At 43.2% G+C, this 20227-nt stretch overlaps 11 pseudogenes; all 11 read right to left on the bottom strand.

Annotated features, from left to right (window-relative positions):
* Positions 1-1213: 1213 nt before the first annotated feature.
* On the bottom strand, positions 1214-1477 carry LOC130289097 (U2 spliceosomal RNA; annotated as a pseudogene).
* A 1468-nt stretch (positions 1478-2945) lies between these two features.
* Positions 2946-3209, bottom strand: LOC130290219 (U2 spliceosomal RNA; annotated as a pseudogene).
* Positions 3210-4669: 1460 nt separating this feature from the next.
* Positions 4670-4933, bottom strand: LOC130287102 (U2 spliceosomal RNA; annotated as a pseudogene).
* Positions 4934-6398: 1465 nt separating this feature from the next.
* On the bottom strand, positions 6399-6663 carry LOC130288085 (U2 spliceosomal RNA; annotated as a pseudogene).
* Positions 6664-8139: 1476 nt separating this feature from the next.
* On the bottom strand, positions 8140-8404 carry LOC130289683 (U2 spliceosomal RNA; annotated as a pseudogene).
* Positions 8405-9864: 1460 nt separating this feature from the next.
* Positions 9865-10128, bottom strand: LOC130287760 (U2 spliceosomal RNA; annotated as a pseudogene).
* A 1477-nt stretch (positions 10129-11605) lies between these two features.
* LOC130288340 (U2 spliceosomal RNA) lies at positions 11606-11871 on the bottom strand (annotated as a pseudogene).
* A 1469-nt stretch (positions 11872-13340) lies between these two features.
* LOC130289333 (U2 spliceosomal RNA) lies at positions 13341-13604 on the bottom strand (annotated as a pseudogene).
* A 1460-nt stretch (positions 13605-15064) lies between these two features.
* Positions 15065-15329, bottom strand: LOC130289352 (U2 spliceosomal RNA; annotated as a pseudogene).
* Positions 15330-16787: 1458 nt separating this feature from the next.
* On the bottom strand, positions 16788-17051 carry LOC130287101 (U2 spliceosomal RNA; annotated as a pseudogene).
* A 1464-nt stretch (positions 17052-18515) lies between these two features.
* LOC130289797 (U2 spliceosomal RNA) lies at positions 18516-18781 on the bottom strand (annotated as a pseudogene).
* Between the last annotated feature and the right edge of the window lie 1446 nt (positions 18782-20227).

Genomic DNA, 20227 nt, shown 5'->3' with positions numbered 1-20227 from the left:
ACTCCTCCTCTTGCATATAAGACAATATTTCAGATCTGCATATGAAAACAACACGCCTACCTTTGTTGCACATAGCTGCCTGCCTGTCTCTAGTTACCCCACTGGCTGTAGCTGCGTCCCTTCCGACATGGAATAACACCAACTGTAACGATAAACTGAAAATTAACAGTATAAACCTGCATCATTTTGGACTCTGGTATTTGCTGAATCCGGGTGACCTGACAATCGATGGTGGTGCCGCTGGTGATTCTGGCCTTCTTGGAATCTGTTGGGCCTATGTGTTAGCTCACACATCACTTGGGTATCCATGGTAACTACCACAACATGGTCATCTGCAGTTTACATCTAGCCCGTGGCATTGAATGGCATTTTAAAAGTGCTAAGGGTCCTGGTGCAATAATCCTCCCATGAGGATCAGCCTCAACGGCTTTGTAGATTGCACTCATGTCAGCAACTCCATATACATTTTTTTTTCTTCATGCTTCTTTCTTCATCCTTTTTTCTTTCTGTCATTCAGACTTTCATTCATTCGATCTCTCTCACTCACTTGCTTTAACTCATTTGTTCTCACTCACTCACTCACTCACTCAATCACTCACTCACTCATTCACTCTCACTCACTCTCACTCTCTCACTCACTCGCTCACTAAGTCAGTCTCTCTCTCTCTCTCTCTTTTTCTTTTTATATATATTTTTTTCCGTCTTCTTCTTCTTCTTCTTCAGACCCTGTCATAGCACTAATGCCTTTCCAATACCACCAGCAGATGGAGACACTCCATTGCAACATTGGTTGTGAGCAGCAGTTTCTAAAAACAAATGCCTCATGGCGGATTTCCCATCCATCAATGGATGGTAAATTTTGTTTTTATCATTCACTGACCACAGAAACCAATGCATGGTCAAGCAACAGCAATGACACACCCTTGTGTATAGGCATGAGACCCTCATGTCATTTAACAGGATTCAGCACCACCCACAAGACAGCTACCTGTCATGTCATGTCAAACCTGCACAGGTGTGCTAGATTATTATTATTTAGTTTTATTTTATTTTTTTACACCAATCAGTGTGCAAACATGGTCATTAAAACGCTAAATGAATAGACGTTCATAAACCAGTCAGTGCAACTCATCATTTTGGTCTCCAATTCTCAAACTCAAATTCTCACCCACGGAGGATTAAATGAGAATCTTTCTTGTTTAACACTGGAATGGGGTGGTGCACTGTTCACTACCCGAAGATACTGCCACATCGGGTCAATGCATAGGGCGACAGAAGCAAGCTTCCAAATCAGCTCCCTTTCTCAAAAATCCATTTAATTTATGGTCCCCAGATAGGGAACGTATGTATCAGTATGTGCTCACAAGTCACCCAAGTGCAAGTATTCACACAAAAAAAAACGTGCCTCAGGATGCGATCTGTCGCAAGATCCTTTCTTTTTTTACACTTGATCTAAGCCAAAAGGCTTAGAGGGGATAACCGGGAAAGGGGTGGACCCAACCATGTCCCCTTCATGAGCACTCACATTACTCATAGGAATGGAAGGAAGGCTGGCAGCCAACCAGCCTCCCATACACTTTCTGGGTGGGTGGCAGTCAGCCACCCATACATACATACAGCACAGGCTAAACCCACATCATCACTTAAAAAAAGGACAGGCGACCATTGCACTCTGATGGAGCATTTAGCAATGCAATCCATAGCCTGGCTTTTGCCTGAACCCCCATCACTCCTCCTCTTGCATATAAGACAATATTTCAGATCTGCATATGAAAACAACACGCCTACCTTTGTTGCACATAGCTGCCTGCCTGTCTCTAGTTACCCCACTGGCTGTAGCTGCGTCCCTTCCGACATGGAATAACACCAACTGTAACGATAAACTGAAAATTAACAGTATAAACCTGCATCATTTTGGACTCTGGTATTTGCTGAATCCGGGTGACCTGACAATCAATGGTGGTGCCGCTGGTGATTCTGGCCTTCTTGGAATCTGTTGGGCCTATGTGTTAGCTCACACATCACTTGGGTATCCATGGTAACTACCACAACATGGTCATCTGCAGTTTACATCTAGCCCGTGGCATTGAATGGCATTTTAAAAGTGCTAAGGGTCCTGGTGCAATAATCCTCCCATGAGGATCAGCCTCAACGGCTTTGTAGATTGCACTCATGTCAGCAACTCCATATACATTTTTTTTTTCTTCATGCTTCTTTCTTCATCCTTTTTTCTTTCTGTCATTCAGACTTTCATTCATTCGATCTCTCTCACTCACTTGCTTTAACTCATTTGTTCTCACTCACTCACTCACTCAATCACTCACTCACTCATTCACTCTCACTCACTCTCACTCTCTCACTCACTCGCTCACTAAGTCAGTCTCTCTCTCTCTCTCTCTCTCTTTTTCTTTTTATATATATTTTTTTCCGTCTTCTTCTTCTTCTTCTTCTTCAGACCCTGTCATAGCACTAATGCCTTTCCAATACCACCAGCAGATGGAGACACTCCATTGCAACTTTGGTTGTGAGCAGCAGTTTCTAAAAACAAATGCCTCATGGCGGATTTCCCATCCATCAATGGATGGTAAATTTTGTTTTTATCATTCAGTGACCACAGAAACCAATGCATGGTCAAGCAACAGCAATGACACACCCTTGTGTATAGGCTTGAGACCCTCATGTCATTTAACAGGATTCAGCACCACCCACAAGACAGCTACCTGTCATGTCATGTCAAACCTGCACAGGTGTGCTAGATTATTATTATTTAGTTTTATTTTATTTTTTTACACCAATCAGTGTGCAAACATGGTCATTAAAACGCTAAATGAATAGACGTTCATAAACCAGTCAGTGCAACTCATCATTTTGGTCTCCAATTCTCAAACTCAAATTCTCACCCACGGAGGATTAAATGAGAATCTTTCTTGTTTAACACTGGAATGGGGTGGTGCACTGTTCACTACCCGAAGATACTGCCACATCGGGTCAATGCATAGGGCGACAGAAGCAAGCTTCCAAATCAGCTCCCTTTCTCAAAAATCCATTTAATTTATGGTCCCCAGATAGGGAACGTATGTATCAGTATGTGCTCACAAGTCACCCAAGTGCAAGTATTCACACAAAAAAAAACGCGCCTCAGGATGCGATCTGTCGCAAGATCCTTTCTTTTTTTACACTTGATCTAAGCCAAAAGGCCTAGAGGGGATAACCGGGAAAGGGGTGGACCCAACCATGTCCCCTTCATGAGCACTCACATTACTCATAGGAATGGAAGGAAGGCTGGCAGCCAACCAGCCTCCCATACACTTTCTGGGTGGGTGGCAGTCAGCCACCCATACATACATACAGCACAGGCTAAACCCACATCATCACTTAAAAAAAGGACAGGCGACCATTGCACTCTGATGGAGCATTTAGCAATGCAATCCATAGCCTGGCTTTTGCCTGAACCCCCATCACTCCTCCTCTTGCATATAAGACAATATTTCAGATCTGCATATGAAAACAACACGCCTACCTTTGTTGCACATAGCTGCCTGCCTGTCTCTAGTTACCCCACTGGCTGTAGCTGCGTCCCTTCCGACATGGAATAACACCAAATGTAACGATAAACTGAAAATTAACAGTATAAACCTGCATCATTTTGGACTCTGGTATTTGCTGAATCCGGGTGACCTGACAATCGATGGTGGTGCCGCTGGTGATTCTGGCCTTCTTGGAATCTGTTGGGCCTATGTGTTAGCTCACACATCACTTGGGTATCCATGGTAACTACCACAACATGGTCATCTGCAGTTTACATCTAGCCCGTGGCATTGAATGGCATTTTAAAAGTGCTAAGGGTCCTGGTGCAATAATCCTCCCATGAGGATCAGCCTCAACGGCTTTGTAGATTGCACTCATGTCAGCAACTCCATATACATTTTTTTTTCTTCATGCTTCTTTCTTCATCCTTTTTTCTTTCTGTCATTCAGACTTTCATTCATTCGATCTCTCTCACTCACTTGCTTTAACTCATTTGTTCTCACTCACTCACTCACTCAATCACTCACTCACTCATTCACTCTCACTCACTCTCACTCTCTCACTCACTCGCTCACTAAGTCAGTCTCTCTCTCTCTCTCTCTTTTTCTTTTTATATATATTTTTTTCCGTCTTCTTCTTCTTCTTCTTCAGACCCTGTCATAGCACTAATGCCTTTCCAATACCACCAGCAGATGGAGACACTCCATTGCAACATTGGTTGTGAGCAGCAGTTTCTAAAAACAAATGCCTCATGGCGGATTTCCCATCCATCAATGGATGGTAAATTTTGTTTTTATCATTCACTGACCACAGAAACCAATGCATGGTCAAGCAACAGCAATGACACACCCTTGTGTATAGGCATGAGACCCTCATGTCATTTAACAGGATTCAGCACCACCCACAAGACAGCTACCTGTCATGTCATGTCAAACCTGCACAGGTGTGCTAGATTATTATTATTTAGTTTTATTTTATTTTTTTACACCAATCAGTGTGCAAACATGGTCATTAAAACGCTAAATGAATAGACGTTCATAAACCAGTCAGTGCAACTCATCATTTTGGTCTCCAATTCTCAAACTCAAGTTCTCACCCACGGAGGATTAAATGAGAATCTTTCTTGTTTAACACTGGAATGGGGTGGTGCACTGTTCACTACCCGAAGATACTGCCACATCGGGTCAATGCATAGGGCGACAGAAGCAAGCTTCCAAATCAGCTCCCTTTCTCAAAAATCCATTTAATTTATGGTCCCCAGATAGGGAACGTATGTATCAGTATGTGCTCACAAGTCACCCAAGTGCAAGTATTCACACAAAAAAAAACGTGCCTCAGGATGCGATCTGTCGCAAGATCCTTTCTTTTTTTACACTTGATCTAAGCCAAAAGGCCTAGAGGGGATAACCGGGAAAGGGGTGGACCCAACCATGTCCCCTTCATGAGCACTCACATTACTCATAGGAATGGAAGGAAGGCTGGCAGCCAACCAGCCTCCCATACACTTTCTGGGTGGGTGGCAGTCAGCCACCCATACATACATACAGCACAGGCTAAACCCACATCATCACTTAAAAAAAGGACAGGCGACCATTGCACTCTGATGGAGCATTTAGCAATGCAATCCATAGCCTGGCTTTTGCCTGAACCCCCATCACTCCTCCTCTTGCATATAAGACAATATTTCAGATCTGCATATGAAAACAACACGCCTACCTTTGTTGCACATAGCTGCCTGCCTGTCTCTAGTTACCCCACTGGCTGTAGCTGCGTCCCTTCCGACATGGAATAACACCAACTGTAACGATAAACTGAAAATTAACAGTATAAACCTGCATCATTTTGGACTCTGGTATTTGCTGAATCCGGGTGACCTGACAATCGATGGTGGTGCCGCTGGTGATTCTGGCCTTCTTGGAATCTGTTGGGCCTATGTGTTAGCTCACACATCACTTGGGTATCCATGGTAACTACCACAACATGGTCATCTGCAGTTTACATCTAGCCCGTGGCATTGAATGGCATTTTAAAAGTGCTAAGGGTCCTGGTGCAATAATCCTCCCATGAGGATCAGCCTCAACGGCTTTGTAGATTGCACTCATGTCAGCAACTCCATATACATTTTTTTTTCTTCATGCTTCTTTCTTCATCCTTTTTTCTTTCTGTCATTCAGACTTTCATTCATTCGATCTCTCTCACTCACTTGCTTTAACTCATTTGTTCTCACTCACTCACTCACTCACTCAATCACTCACTCATTCACTCTCACTCACTCTCACTCTCTCACTCACTCGCTCACTAAGTCAGTCTCTCTCTCTCTCTCTCTCTTTTTCTTTTTATATATATTTTTTTCCGTCTTCTTCTTCTTCTTCTTCTTCAGACCCTGTCATAGCACTAATGCCTTTCCAATACCACCAGCAGATGGAGACACTCCATTGCAACATTGGTTGTGAGCAGCAGTTTCTAAAAACAAATGCCTCATGGCGGATTTCCCATCCATCAATGGATGGTAAATTTTGTTTTTATCATTCACTGACCACAGAAACCAATGCATGGTCAAGCAACAGCAATGACACACCCTTGTGTATAGGCATGAGACCCTCATGTCATTTAACAGGATTCAGCACCACCCACAAGACAGCTACCTGTCATGTCATGTCAAACCTGCACAGGTGTGCTAGATTATTATTATTTAGTTTTATTTTATTTTTTTACACCAATCAGTGTGCAAACATGGTCATTAAAACGCTAAATGAATAGACGTTCATAAACCAGTCAGTGCAACTCATCATTTTGGTCTCCAATTCTCAAACTCAAATTCTCACCCACGGAGGATTAAATGAGAATCTTTCTTGTTTAACACTGGAATGGGGTGGTGCACTGTTCACTACCCGAAGATACTGCCACATCGGGTCAATGCATAGGGCGACAGAAGCAAGCTTCCAAATCAGCTCCCTTTCTCAAAAATCCATTTAATTTATGGTCCCCAGATAGGGAACGTATGTATCAGTATGTGCTCACAAGTCACCCAAGTGCAAGTATTCACACAAAAAAAAAACGTGCCTCAGGATGCGATCTGTCGCAAGATCCTTTCTTTTTTTACACTTGATCTAAGCCAAAAGGCCTAGAGGGGATAACCGGGAAAGGGGTGGACCCAACCATGTCCCCTTCATGAGCACTCACATTACTCATAGGAATGGAAGGAAGGCTGGCAGCCAACCAGCCTCCCATACACTTTCTGGGTGGGTGGCAGTCAGCCACCCATACATACATACAGCACAGGCTAAACCCACATCATCACTTAAAAAAAGGACAGGCGACCATTGCACTCTGATGGAGCATTTAGCAATGCAATCCATAGCCTGGCTTTTGCCTGAACCCCCATCACTCCTCCTCTTGCATATAAGACAATATTTCAGATCTGCATATGAAAACAACACGCCTACCTTTGTTGCACATAGCTGCCTGCCTGTCTCTAGTTACCCCACTGGCTGTAGCTGCGTCCCTTCCGACATGGAATAACACCAACTGTAACGATAAACTGAAAATTAACAGTATAAACTTGCATCATTTTGGACTCTGGTATTTGCTGAATCCGGGTGACCTGACAATCGATGGTGGTGCCGCTGGTGATTCTGGCCTTCTTGGAATCTGTTGGGCCTATGTGTTAGCTCACACATCACTTGGGTATCCATGGTAACTACCACAACATGGTCATCTGCAGTTTACATCTAGCCCGTGGCATTGAATGGCATTTTAAAAGTGCTAAGGGTCCTGGTGCAATAATCCTCCCATGAGGATCAGCCTCAACGGCTTTGTAGATTGCACTCATGTCAGCAACTCCATATACATTTTTTTTTCTTCATGCTTCTTTCTTCATCCTTTTTTCTTTCTGTCATTCAGACTTTCATTCATTCGATCTCTCTCACTCACTTGCTTTAACTCATTTGTTCTCACTCACTCACTCACTCACTCAATCACTCACTCACTCATTCACTCTCACTCACTCTCACTCTCTCACTCACTCACTCACTCACTAAGTCAGTCTCTCTCTCTCTCTCTCTCTTTTTCTTTTTATATATATTTTTTTCCGTCTTCTTCTTCTTCTTCTTCTTCTTCAGACCCTGTCATAGCACTAATGCCTTTCCAATACCACCAGCAGATGGAGACACTCCATTGCAACATTGGTTGTGAGCAGCAGTTTCTAAAAACAAATGCCTCATGGCGGATTTCCCATCCATCAATGGATGGTAAATTTTTTTTTTATCATTCACTGACCACAGAAACCAATGCATGGTCAAGCAACAGCAATGACACACCCTTGTGTATAGGCATGAGACCCTCATGTCATTTAACAGGATTCAGCACCACCCACAAGACAGCTACCTGTCATGTCATGTCAAACCTGCACAGGTGTGCTAGATTATTATTATTTAGTTTTATTTTATTTTTTTACACCAATCAGTGTGCAAACATGGTCATTAAAACGCTAAATGAATAGACGTTCATAAACCAGTCAGTGCAACTCATCATTTTGGTCTCCAATTCTCAAACTCAAATTCTCACCCACGGAGGATTAAATGAGAATCTTTCTTGTTTAACACTGGAATGGGGTGGTGCACTGTTCACTACCCGAAGATACTGCCACATCGGGTCAATGCATAGGGCGACAGAAGCAAGCTTCCAAATCAGCTACCTTTCTCAAAAATCCATTTAATTTATGGTCCCCAGATAGGGAACGTATGTATCAGTATGTGCTCACAAGTCACCCAAGTGCAAGTATTCACACAAAAAAAAAACGTGCCTCAGGATGCGATCTGTCGCAAGATCCTTTCTTTTTTTACACTTGATCTAAGCCAAAAGGCCTAGAGGGGATAACCGGGAAAGGGGTGGACCCAACCATGTCCCCTTCATGAGCACTCACATTACTCATAGGAATGGAAGGAAGGCTGGCAGCCAACCAGCCTCCCATACACTTTCTGGGTGGGTGGCAGTCAGCCACCCATACATACATACAGCACAGGCTAAACCCACATCATCACTTAAAAAAAGGACAGGCGACCATTGCACTCTGATGGAGCATTTAGCAATGCAATCCATAGCCTGGCTTTTGCCTGAACCCCCATCACTCCTCCTCTTGCATATAAGACAATATTTCAGATCTGCATATGAAAACAACACGCCTACCTTTGTTGCACATAGCTGCCTGCCTGTCTCTAGTTACCCCACTGGCTGTAGCTGCGTCCCTTCCGACATGGAATAACACCAACTGTAACGATAAACTGAAAATTAACAGTATAAACCTGCATCATTTTGGACTCTGGTATTTGCTGAATCCGGGTGACCTGACAATCGATGGTGGTGCCGCTGGTGATTCTGGCCTTCTTGGAATCTGTTGGGCCTATGTGTTAGCTCACACATCACTTGGGTATCCATGGTAACTACCACAACATGGTCATCTGCAGTTTACATCTAGCCCGTGGCATTGAATGGCATTTTAAAAGTGCTAAGGGTCCTGGTGCAATAATCCTCCCATGAGGATCAGCCTCAACGGCTTTGTAGATTGCACTCATGTCAGCAACTCCATATACATTTTTTTTTCTTCATGCTTCTTTCTTCATCCTTTTTTCTTTCTGTCATTCAGACTTTCATTCATTCGATCTCTCTCACTCACTTGCTTTAACTCATTTGTTCTCACTCACTCACTCACTCAATAACTCACTCACTCATTCACTCTCACTCACTCTCACTCTCTCACTCACTCGCTCACTAAGTCAGTCTCTCTCTCTCTCTCTCTTTTTCTTTTTATATATATTTTTTTCCGTCTTCTTCTTCTTCTTCTTCAGACCCTGTCATAGCACTAATGCCTTTCCAATACCACCAGCAGATGGAGACACTCCATTGCAACATTGGTTGTGAGCAGCAGTTTCTAAAAACAAATGCCTCATGGCGGATTTCCCATCCATCAATGGATGGTAAATTTTGTTTTTATCATTCACTGACCACAGAAACCAATGCATGGTCAAGCAACAGCAATGACACACCCTTGTGTATAGGCATGAGACCCTCATGTCATTTAACAGGATTCAGCACCACCCACAAGACAGCTACCTGTCATGTCATGTCAAACCTGCACAGGTGTGCTAGATTATTATTATTTAGTTTTATTTTATTTTTTTACACCAATCAGTGTGCAAACATGGTCATTAAAACGCTAAATGAATAGACGTTCATAAACCAGTCAGTGCAACTCATCATTTTGGTCTCCAATTCTCAAACTCAAATTCTCACCCACGGAGGATTAAATGAGAATCTTTCTTGTTTAACACTGGAATGGGGTGGTGCACTGTTCACTACCCGAAGATACTGCCACATCGGGTCAATGCATAGGGCGACAGAAGCAAGCTTCCAAATCAGCTCCCTTTCTCAAAAATCCATTTAATTTATGGTCCCCAGATAGGGAACGTATGTATCAGTATGTGCTCACAAGTCACCCAAGTGCAAGTATTCACACAAAAAAAAACGTGCCTCAGGATGCGATCTGTCTCAAGATCCTTTCTTTTTTTACACTTGATCTAAGCCAAAAGGCCTAGAGGGGATAACCGGGAAAGGGGTGGACCCAACCATGTCCCCTTCATGAGCACTCACATTACTCATAGGAATGGAAGGAAGGCTGGCAGCCAACCAGCCTCCCATACACTTTCTGGGTGGGTGGCAGTCAGCCACCCATACATACATACAGCACAGGCTAAACCCACATCATCACTTAAAAAAAGGACAGGCGACCATTGCACTCTGATGGAGCATTTAGCAATGCAATCCATAGCCTGGCTTTTGCCTGAACCCCCATCACTCCTCCTCTTGCATATAAGACAATATTTCAGATCTGCATATGAAAACAACACGCCTACCTTTGTTGCACATAGCTGCCTGCCTGTCTCTAGTTACCCCACTGGCTGTAGCTGCGTCCCTTCCGACATGGAATAACACCAACTGTAACGATAAACTGAAAATTAACAGTATAAACTTGCATCATTTTGGACTCTGGTATTTGCTGAATCCGGGTGACCTGACAATCGATGGTGGTGCCGCTGGTGATTCTGGCCTTCTTGGAATCTGTTGGGCCTATGTGTTAGCTCACACATCACTTGGGTATCCATGGTAACTACCACAACATGGTCATCTGCAGTTTACATCTAGCCCGTGGCATTGAATGGCATTTTAAAAGTGCTAAGGGTCCTGGTGCAATAATCCTCCCATGAGGATCAGCCTCAACGGCTTTGTAGATTGCACTCATGTCAGCAACTCCATATACATTTTTTTTTCTTCATGCTTCTTTCTTCATCCTTTTTTCTTTCTGTCATTCAGACTTTCATTCATTCGATCTCTCTCACTCACTTGCTTTAACTCATTTGTTCTCACTCACTCACTCACTCACTCACTCAATCACTCACTCACTCATTCACTCTCACTCACTCTCACTCTCTCACTCACTCACTCACTAAGTCAGTCTCTCTCTCTCTCTCTCTTTTTCTTTTTATATATATTTTTTTCCGTCTTCTTCTTCTTCTTCTTCTTCTTCTTCAGACCCTGTCATAGCACTAATGCCTTTCCAATACCACCAGCAGATGGAGACACTCCATTGCAACATTGGTTGTGAGCAGCAGTTTCTAAAAACAAATGCCTCATGGCGGATTTCCCATCCATCAATGGATGGTAAATTTTTTTTTTATCATTCACTGACCACAGAAACCAATGCATGGTCAAGCAACAGCAATGACACACCCTTGTGTATAGGCATGAGACCCTCATGTCATTTAACAGGATTCAGCACCACCCACAAGACAGCTACCTGTCATGTCATGTCAAACCTGCACAGGTGTGCTAGATTATTATTATTTAGTTTTATTTTATTTTTTTACACCAATCAGTGTGCAAACATGGTCATTAAAACGCTAAATGAATAGACGTTCATAAACCAGTCAGTGCAACTCATCATTTTGGTCTCCAATTCTCAAACTCAAATTCTCACCCACGGAGGATTAAATGAGAATCTTTCTTGTTTAACACTGGAATGGGGTGGTGCACTGTTCACTACCCGAAGATACTGCCACATCGGGTCAATGCATAGGGCGACAGAAGCAAGCTTCCAAATCAGCTCCCTTTCTCAAAAATCCATTTAATTTATGGTCCCCAGATAGGGAACGTATGTATCAGTATGTGCTCACAAGTCACCCAAGTGCAAGTATTCACACAAAAAAAAAAACGTGCCTCAGGATGCGATCTGTCGCAAGATCCTTTCTTTTTTTACACTTGATCTAAGCCAAAAGGCCTAGAGGGGATAACCGGGAAAGGGGTGGACCCAACCATGTCCCCTTCATGAGCACTCACATTACTCATAGGAATGGAAGGAAGGCTGGCAGCCAACCAGCCTCCCATACACTTTCTGGGTGGGTGGCAGTCAGCCACCCATACATACATACAGCACAGGCTAAACCCACATCATCACTTAAAAAAAGGACAGGCGACCATTGCACTCTGATGGAGCATTTAGCAATGCAATCCATAGCCTGGCTTTTGCCTGAACCCCCATCACTCCTCCTCTTGCATATAAGACAATATTTCAGATCTGCATATGAAAACAACACGCCTACCTTTGTTGCACATAGCTGCCTGCCTGTCTCTAGTTACCCCACTGGCTGTAGCTGCGTCCCTTCCGACATGGAATAACACCAACTGTAACGATAAACTGAAAATTAACAGTATAAACCTGCATCATTTTGGACTCTGGTATTTGCTGAATCCGGGTGACCTGACAATCGATGGTGGTGCCGCTGGTGATTCTGGCCTTCTTGGAATCTGTTGGGCCTATGTGTTAGCTCACACATCACTTGGGTATCCATGGTAACTACCACAACATGGTCATCTGCAGTTTACATCTAGCCCGTGGCATTGAATGGCATTTTAAAAGTGCTAAGGGTCCTGGTGCAATAATCCTCCCATGAGGATCAGCCTCAACGGCTTTGTAGATTGCACTCATGTCAGCAACTCCATATACATTTTTTTTTCTTCATGCTTCTTTCTTCATCCTTTTTTCTTTCTGTCATTCAGACTTTCATTCATTCGATCTCTCTCACTCACTTGCTTTAACTCATTTGTTCTCACTCACTCACTCACTCACTCAATCACTCACTCACTCATTCACTCTCACTCACTCTCACTCTCTCACTCACTCGCTCACTAAGTCAGTCTCTCTCTCTCTCTTTTTCTTTTTATATATATTTTTTTCCGTCTTCTTCTTCTTCTTCTTCTTCTTCTTCAGACCCTGTCATAGCACTAATGCCTTTCCAATACCACCAGCAGATGGAGACACTCCATTGCAACATTGGTTGTGAGCAGCAGTTTCTAAAAACAAATGCCTCATGGCGGATTTCCCATCCATCAATGGATGGTAAATTTTGTTTTTATCATTCACTGACCACAGAAACCAATGCATGGTCAAGCAACAGCAATGACACACCCTTGTGTATAGGCATGAGACCCTCATGTCATTTAACAGGATTCAGCACCACCCACAAGACAGCTACCTGTCATGTCATGTCAAACCTGCACAGGTGTGCTAGATTATTATTATTTAGTTTTATTTTATTTTTTTACACCAATCAGTGTGCAAACATGGTCATTAAAACGCTAAATGAATAGACGTTCATAAACCAGTCAGTGCAACTCATCATTTTGGTCTCCAATTCTCAAACTCAAATTCTCACCCACGGAGGATTAAATGAGAATCTTTCTTGTTTAACACTGGAATGGGGTGGTGCACTGTTCACTACCCGAAGATACTGCCACATCGGGTCAATGCATAGGGTGACAGAAGCAAGCTTCCAAATCAGCTCCCTTTCTCAAAAATCCATTTAATTTATGGTCCCCAGATAGGGAACGTATGTATCAGTATGTGCTCACAAGTCACCCAAGTGCAAGTATTCACACAAAAAAAAACGTGCCTCAGGATGCGATCTGTCGCAAGATCCTTTCTTTTTTTACACTTGATCTAAGCCAAAAGGCCTAGAGGGGATAACGGGGAAAGGGGTGGACCCAACCATGTCCCCTTCATGAGCACTCACATTACTCATAGGAATGGAAGGAAGGCTGGCAGCCAACCAGCCTCCCATACACTTTCTGGGTGGGTGGCAGTCAGCCACCCATACATACATACAGCACAGGCTAAACCCACATCATCACTTAAAAAAAGGACAGGCGACCATTGCACTCTGATGGAGCATTTAGCAATGCAATCCATAGCCTGGCTTTTGCCTGAACCCCCATCACTCCTTCTCTTGCATATAAGACAATATTTCAGATCTGCATATGAAAACAACACGCCTACCTTTGTTGCACATAGCTGCCTGCCTGTCTCTAGTTACCCCACTGGCTGTAGCTGCGTCCCTTCCGACATGGAATAACACCAACTGTAACGATAAACTGAAAATTAACAGTATAAACCTGCATCATTTTGGACTCTGGTATTTGCTGAATCCGGGTGACCTGACAATCGATGGTGGTGCCGCTGGTGATTCTGGCCTTCTTGGAATCTGTTGGGCCTATGTGTTAGCTCACACATCACTTGGGTATCCATGGTAACTACCACAACATGGTCATCTGCAGTTTACATCTAGCCCGTGGCATTGAATGGCATTTTAAAAGTGCTAAGGGTCCTGGTGCAATAATCCTCCCATGAGGATCAGCCTCAACGGCTTTGTAGATTGCACTCATGTCAGCAACTCCATATACATTTTTTTTTCTTCATGCTTCTTTCTTCATCCTTTTTTCTTTCTGTCATTCAGACTTTCATTCATTCGATCTCTCTCACTCACTTGCTTTAACTCATTTGTTCTCACTCACTCACTCACTCACTCAATCACTCACTCATTCACTCTCACTCACTCTCACTCTCTCACTCACTCGCTCACTAAGTCAGTCTCTCTCTCTCTCTCTCTTTTTCTTTTTATATATATTTTTTTCCGTCTTCTTCTTCTTCTTCTTCAGACCCTGTCATAGCACTAATGCCTTTCCAATACCACCAGCAGATGGAGACACTCCATTGCAACATTGGTTGTGAGCAGCAGTTTCTAAAAACAAATGCCTCATGGCGGATTTCCCATCCATCAATGGATGGTAAATTTTGTTTTTATCATTCACTGACCACAGAAACCAATGCATGGTCAAGCAACAGCAATGACACACCCTTGTGTATAGGCATGAGACCCTCATGTCATTTAACAGGATTCAGCACCACCCACAAGACAGCTACCTGTCATGTCATGTCAAACCTGCACAGGTGTGCTAGATTATTATTATTTAGTTTTATTTTATTTTTTTACACCAATCAGTGTGCAAACATGGTCATTAAAACGCTAAATGAATAGACGTTCATAAACCAGTCAGTGCAACTCATCATTTTGGTCTCCAATTCTCAAACTCAAATTCTCACCCACGGAGGATTAAATGAGAATCTTTCTTGTTTAACACTGGAATGGGGTGGTGCACTGTTCACTACCCGAAGATACTGCCACATCGGGTCAATGCATAGGGCGACAGAAGCAAGCTTCCAAATCAGCTCCCTTTCTCAAAAATCCATTTAATTTATGGTCCCCAGATAGGAAACGTATGTATCAGTATGTGCTCACAAGTCACCCAAGTGCAAGTATTCACACCAAAAAAAACGTGCCTCAGGATGCGATCTGTCGCAAGATCCTTTCTTTTTTTTACACTTGATCTAAGCCAAAAGGCCTAGAGGGGATAACCGGGAAAGGGGTGGACCCAACCATGTCCCCTTCATGAGCACTCACATTACTCATAGGAATGGAAGGAAGGCTGGCAGCCAACCAGCCTCCCATACACTTTCTGGGTGGGTGGCAGTCAGCCACCCATACATACATACAGCACAGGCTAAACCCACATCATCACTTAAAAAAAGGACAGGCGACCATTGCACTCTGATGGAGCATTTAGCAATGCAATCCATAGCCTGGCTTTTGCCTGAACCCCCATCACTCCTCCTCTTGCATATAAGACAATATTTCAGATCTGCATATGAAAACAACACGCCTACCTTTGTTGCACATAGCTGCCTGCCTGTCTCTAGTTACCCCACTGGCTGTAGCTGCGTCCCTTCCGACATGGAATAACACCAACTGTAACGATAAACTGAAAATTAACAGTATAAACCTGCATCATTTTGGACTCTGGTATTTGCTGAATCCGGGTGACCTGACAATCGATGGTGGTGCCGCTGGTGATTCTGGCCTTCTTGGAATCTGTTGGGCCTATGTGTTAGCTCACACATCACTTGGGTATCCATGGTAACTACCACAACATGGTCATCTGCAGTTTACATCTAGCCCGTGGCATTGAATGGCATTTTAAAAGTGCTAAGGGTCCTGGTGCAATAATCCTCCCATGAGGATCAGCCTCAACGGCTTTGTAGATTGCACTCATGTCAGCAACTCCATATACATTTTTTTTTCTTCATGCTTCTTTCTTCATCCTTTTTTCTTTCTGTCATTCAGACTTTCATTCATTCGATCTCTCTCACTCACTTGCTTTAACTCATTTGTTCTCACTCACTCACTCACTCAATCACTCACTCACTCATTCACTCTCACTCACTCTCACTCTCTCACTCACTAAGTCAGTCTCTCTCTCTCTCTCTCTTTTTCTTTTTATATATATTTTTTTCCGTCTTCTTCTTCTTCTTCTTCTTCTTCAGACCCTGTCATAGCACTAATGCCTTTCCAATACCACCAGCAGATGGAGACACTCCATTGCAACATTGGTTGTGAGCAGCAGTTTCTAAAAACAAATGCCTCATGGCGGATTTCCCATCCATCAATGGATGGTAAATTTTGTTTTTATCATTCACTGACCACAGAAACCAATGCATGGTCAAGCAACAGCAATGACACACCCTTGTGTATAGGCATGAGACCCTCATGTCATTTAACAGGATTCAGCACCACCCACAAGACAGCTACCTGTCATGTCATGTCAAACCTGCACAGGTGTGCTAGATTATTATTATTTAGTTTTATTTAATTTTTTTACACCAATCAGTGTGCAAACATGGTCATTAAAACGCTAAATGAATAGACGTTCATAAACCAGTCAGTGCAACTCATCATTTTGGTCTCCAATTCTCAAACTCAAATTCTCACCCACGGAGGATTAAATGAGAATCTTTCTTGTTTAACACTGGAATGGGGTGGTGCACTGTTCACTACCCGAAGATACTGCCACATCGGGTCAATGCATAGGGCGACAGAAGCAAGCTTCCAAATCAGCTCCCTTTCTCAAAAATCCATTTAATTTATGGTCCCCAGATAGGGAACGTATGTATCAGTATGTGCTCACAAGTCACCCAAGTGCAAGTATTCACACAAAAAAAAACGTGCCTCAGGATGCGATCTGTCGCAAGATCCTTTCTTTTTTTACACTTGATCTAAGCCAAAAGGCCTAGAGGGGATAACGGGGAAAGGGGTGGACCCAACCATGTCCCCTTCATGAGCACTCACATTACTCATAGGAATGGAAGGAAGGCTGGCAGCCAACCAGCCTCCCATACACTTTCTGGGTGGGTGGCAGTCAGCCACCCATACATACATACAGCACAGGCTAAACCCACATCATCACTTAAAAAAAGGACAGGCGACCATTGCACTCTGATGGAGCATTTAGCAATGCAATTCATAGCCTGGCTTTTGCCTGAACCCCCATCACTCCTCCTCTTGCATATAAGACAATATTTCAGATCTGCATATGAAAACAACACGCCTACCTTTGTTGCACATAGCTGCCTGCCTGTCTCTAGTTACCCCACTGGCTGTAGCTGCGTCCCTTCCGACATGGAATAACACCAACTGTAACGATAAACTGAAAATTAACAGTATAAACCTGCATCATTTTGGACTCTGGTATTTGCTGAATCCGGGTGACCTGACAATCGATGGTGGTGCCGCTGGTGATTCTGGCCTTCTTGGAATCTGTTGGGCCTATGTGTTAGCTCACACATCACTTGGGTATCCATGGTAACTACCACAACATGGTCATCTGCAGTTTACATCTAGCCCGTGGCATTGAATGGCATTTTAAAAGTGCTAAGGGTCCTGGTGCAATAATCCTCCCATGAGGATCAGCCTCAACGGCTTTGTAGATTGCACTCATGTCAGCAACTCCATATACATTTTTTTTTCTTCATGCTTCTTTCTTCATCCTTTTTTCTTTCTGTCATTCAGACTTTCATTCATTCGATCTCTCTCACTCACTTGCTTTAACTCATTTGTTCTCACTCACTCACTCACTCACTCAATCACTCACTCACTCATTCACTCTCACTCACTCTCACTCTCTCACTCACTCGCTCACTAAGTCAGTCTCTCTCTCTCTCTCTCTTTTTCTTTTTATATATATTTTTTTCCGTCTTCTTCTTCTTCTTCTTCAGACCCTGTCATAGCACTAATGCCTTTCCAATACCACCAGCAGATGGAGACACTCCATTGCAACATTGGTTGTGAGCAGCAGTTTCTAAAAACAAATGCCTCATGGCGGATTTCCCATCCATCAATGGATGGTAAATTTTGTTTTTATCATTCACTGACCACAGAAACCAATGCATGGTCAAGCAACAGCAATGACACACCCTTGTGTATAGGCATGAGACCCTCACGTCATTTAACAGGATTCAGCACCACCCACAAGACAGCTACCTGTCATGTCATGTCAAACCTGCACAGGTGTGCTAGATTATTATTATTTAGTTTTATTTTATTTTTTTACACCAATCAGTGTGCAAACATGGTCATTAAAACGCTAAATGAATAGACGTTCATAAACCAGTCAGTGCAACTCATCATTTTGGTCTCCAATTCTCAAACTCAAATTCTCACCCACGGAGGATTAAATGAGAATCTTTCTTGTTTAACACTGGAATGGGGTGGTGCACTGTTCACTACCCGAAGATACTGCCACATCGGGTCAATGCATAGGGCGACAGAAGCAAGCTTCCAACTCAGCTCCCTTTCTCAAAAATCCATTTAATTTATGGTCCCCAGATAGGGAACGTATGTATCAGTATGTGCTCACAAGTCACCCAAGTGCAAGTATTCACACAAAAAAAAAAACGTGCCTCAGGATGCGATCTGTCGCAAGATCCTTTCTTTTTTTACACTTGATCTAAGCTAAAAGGCCTAGAGGGGATAACCGGGAAAGGGGTGGACCCAACCATGTCCCCTTCATGAGCACTCACATTACTCATAGGAATGGAAGGAAGGCTGGCAGCCAACCAGCCTCCCATACACTTTCTGGGTGGGTGGCAGTCAGCCACCCATACATACATACAGCACAGGCTAAACCCACATCATCACTTAAAAAAAGGACAGGCGACCATTGCACTCTGATGGAGCATTTAGCAATGCAATCCATAGCCTGGCTTTTGCCTGAACCCCCATCACTCCTCCTCTTGCATATAAGACAATATTTCAGATCTGCATATGAAAACAACACGCCTACCTTTGTTGCACATAGCTGCCTGCCTGTCTCTAGTTACCCCACTGGCTGTAGCTGCGTCCCTTCCGACATGGAATAACACCAACTGTAACGATAAACTGAAAATTAACAGTATAAACCTGCATCATTTTGGACTCTGGTATTTGCTGAATCCGGGTGACCTGACAATCGATGGTGGTGCCGCTGGTGATTCTGGCCTTCTTGGAATCTGTTGGGCCTATGTGTTAGCTCACACATCACTTGGGTATCCATGGTAACTACCACAACATGGTCATCTGCAGTTTACATCTAGCCCGTGGCATTGAATGGCATTTTAAAAGTGCTAAGGGTCCTGGTGCAATAATCCTCCCATGAGGATCAGCCTCAACGGCTTTGTAGATTGCACTCATGTCAGCAACTCCATATACATTTTTTTTTCTTCATGCTTCTTTCTTCATCCTTTTTTCTTTCTGTCATTCAGACTTTCATTCATTCGATCTCTCTCACTCACTTGCTTTAACTCATTTGTTCTCACTCACTCACTCACTCACTCAATCACTCACTCACTCACTCACTCATTCACTCTCACTCACTCTCACTCTCTCACTCACTCGCTCACTAAGTCAGTCTCTCTCTCTCTCTCTCTTTTTCTTTTTATATATATTTTTTTCCGTCTTCTTCTTCTTCTTCTTCAGACCCTGTCATAGCACTAATGCCTTTCCAATACCACCAGCAGATGGAGACACTCCATTGCAACATTGGTTGTGAGCAGCAGTTTCTAAAAACAAATGCCTCATGGCGGATTTCCCATCCATCAATGGATGGTAAATTTTGTTTTTATCATTCACTGACCACAGAAACCAATGCATGGTCAAGCAACAGCAATGACACACCCTTGTGTATAGGCATGAGACCCTCATGTCATTTAACAGGATTCAGCACCACCCACAAGACAGCTACCTGTCATGTCATGTCAAACCTGCACAGGTGTGCTAGATTATTATTATTTAGTTTTATTTTATTTTTTTACACCAATCAGTGTGCAAACATGGTCATTAAAACGCTAAATGAATAGACGTTCATAAACCAGTCAGTGCAACTCATCATTTTGGTCTCCAATTCTCACCCACGGAGGATTAAATGAGAATCTTTCTTGTTT

The sequence above is a fragment of the Hyla sarda genome, chromosome 8 (genome assembly GCF_029499605.1).
Source record: "Hyla sarda isolate aHylSar1 chromosome 8, aHylSar1.hap1, whole genome shotgun sequence".
NCBI classification, from domain to species: domain Eukaryota; kingdom Metazoa; phylum Chordata; class Amphibia; order Anura; family Hylidae; genus Hyla; species Hyla sarda.
Note: the sequence above shows the minus strand (reverse complement) of the source record. Positions and strands in the feature narration are given on the sequence as shown.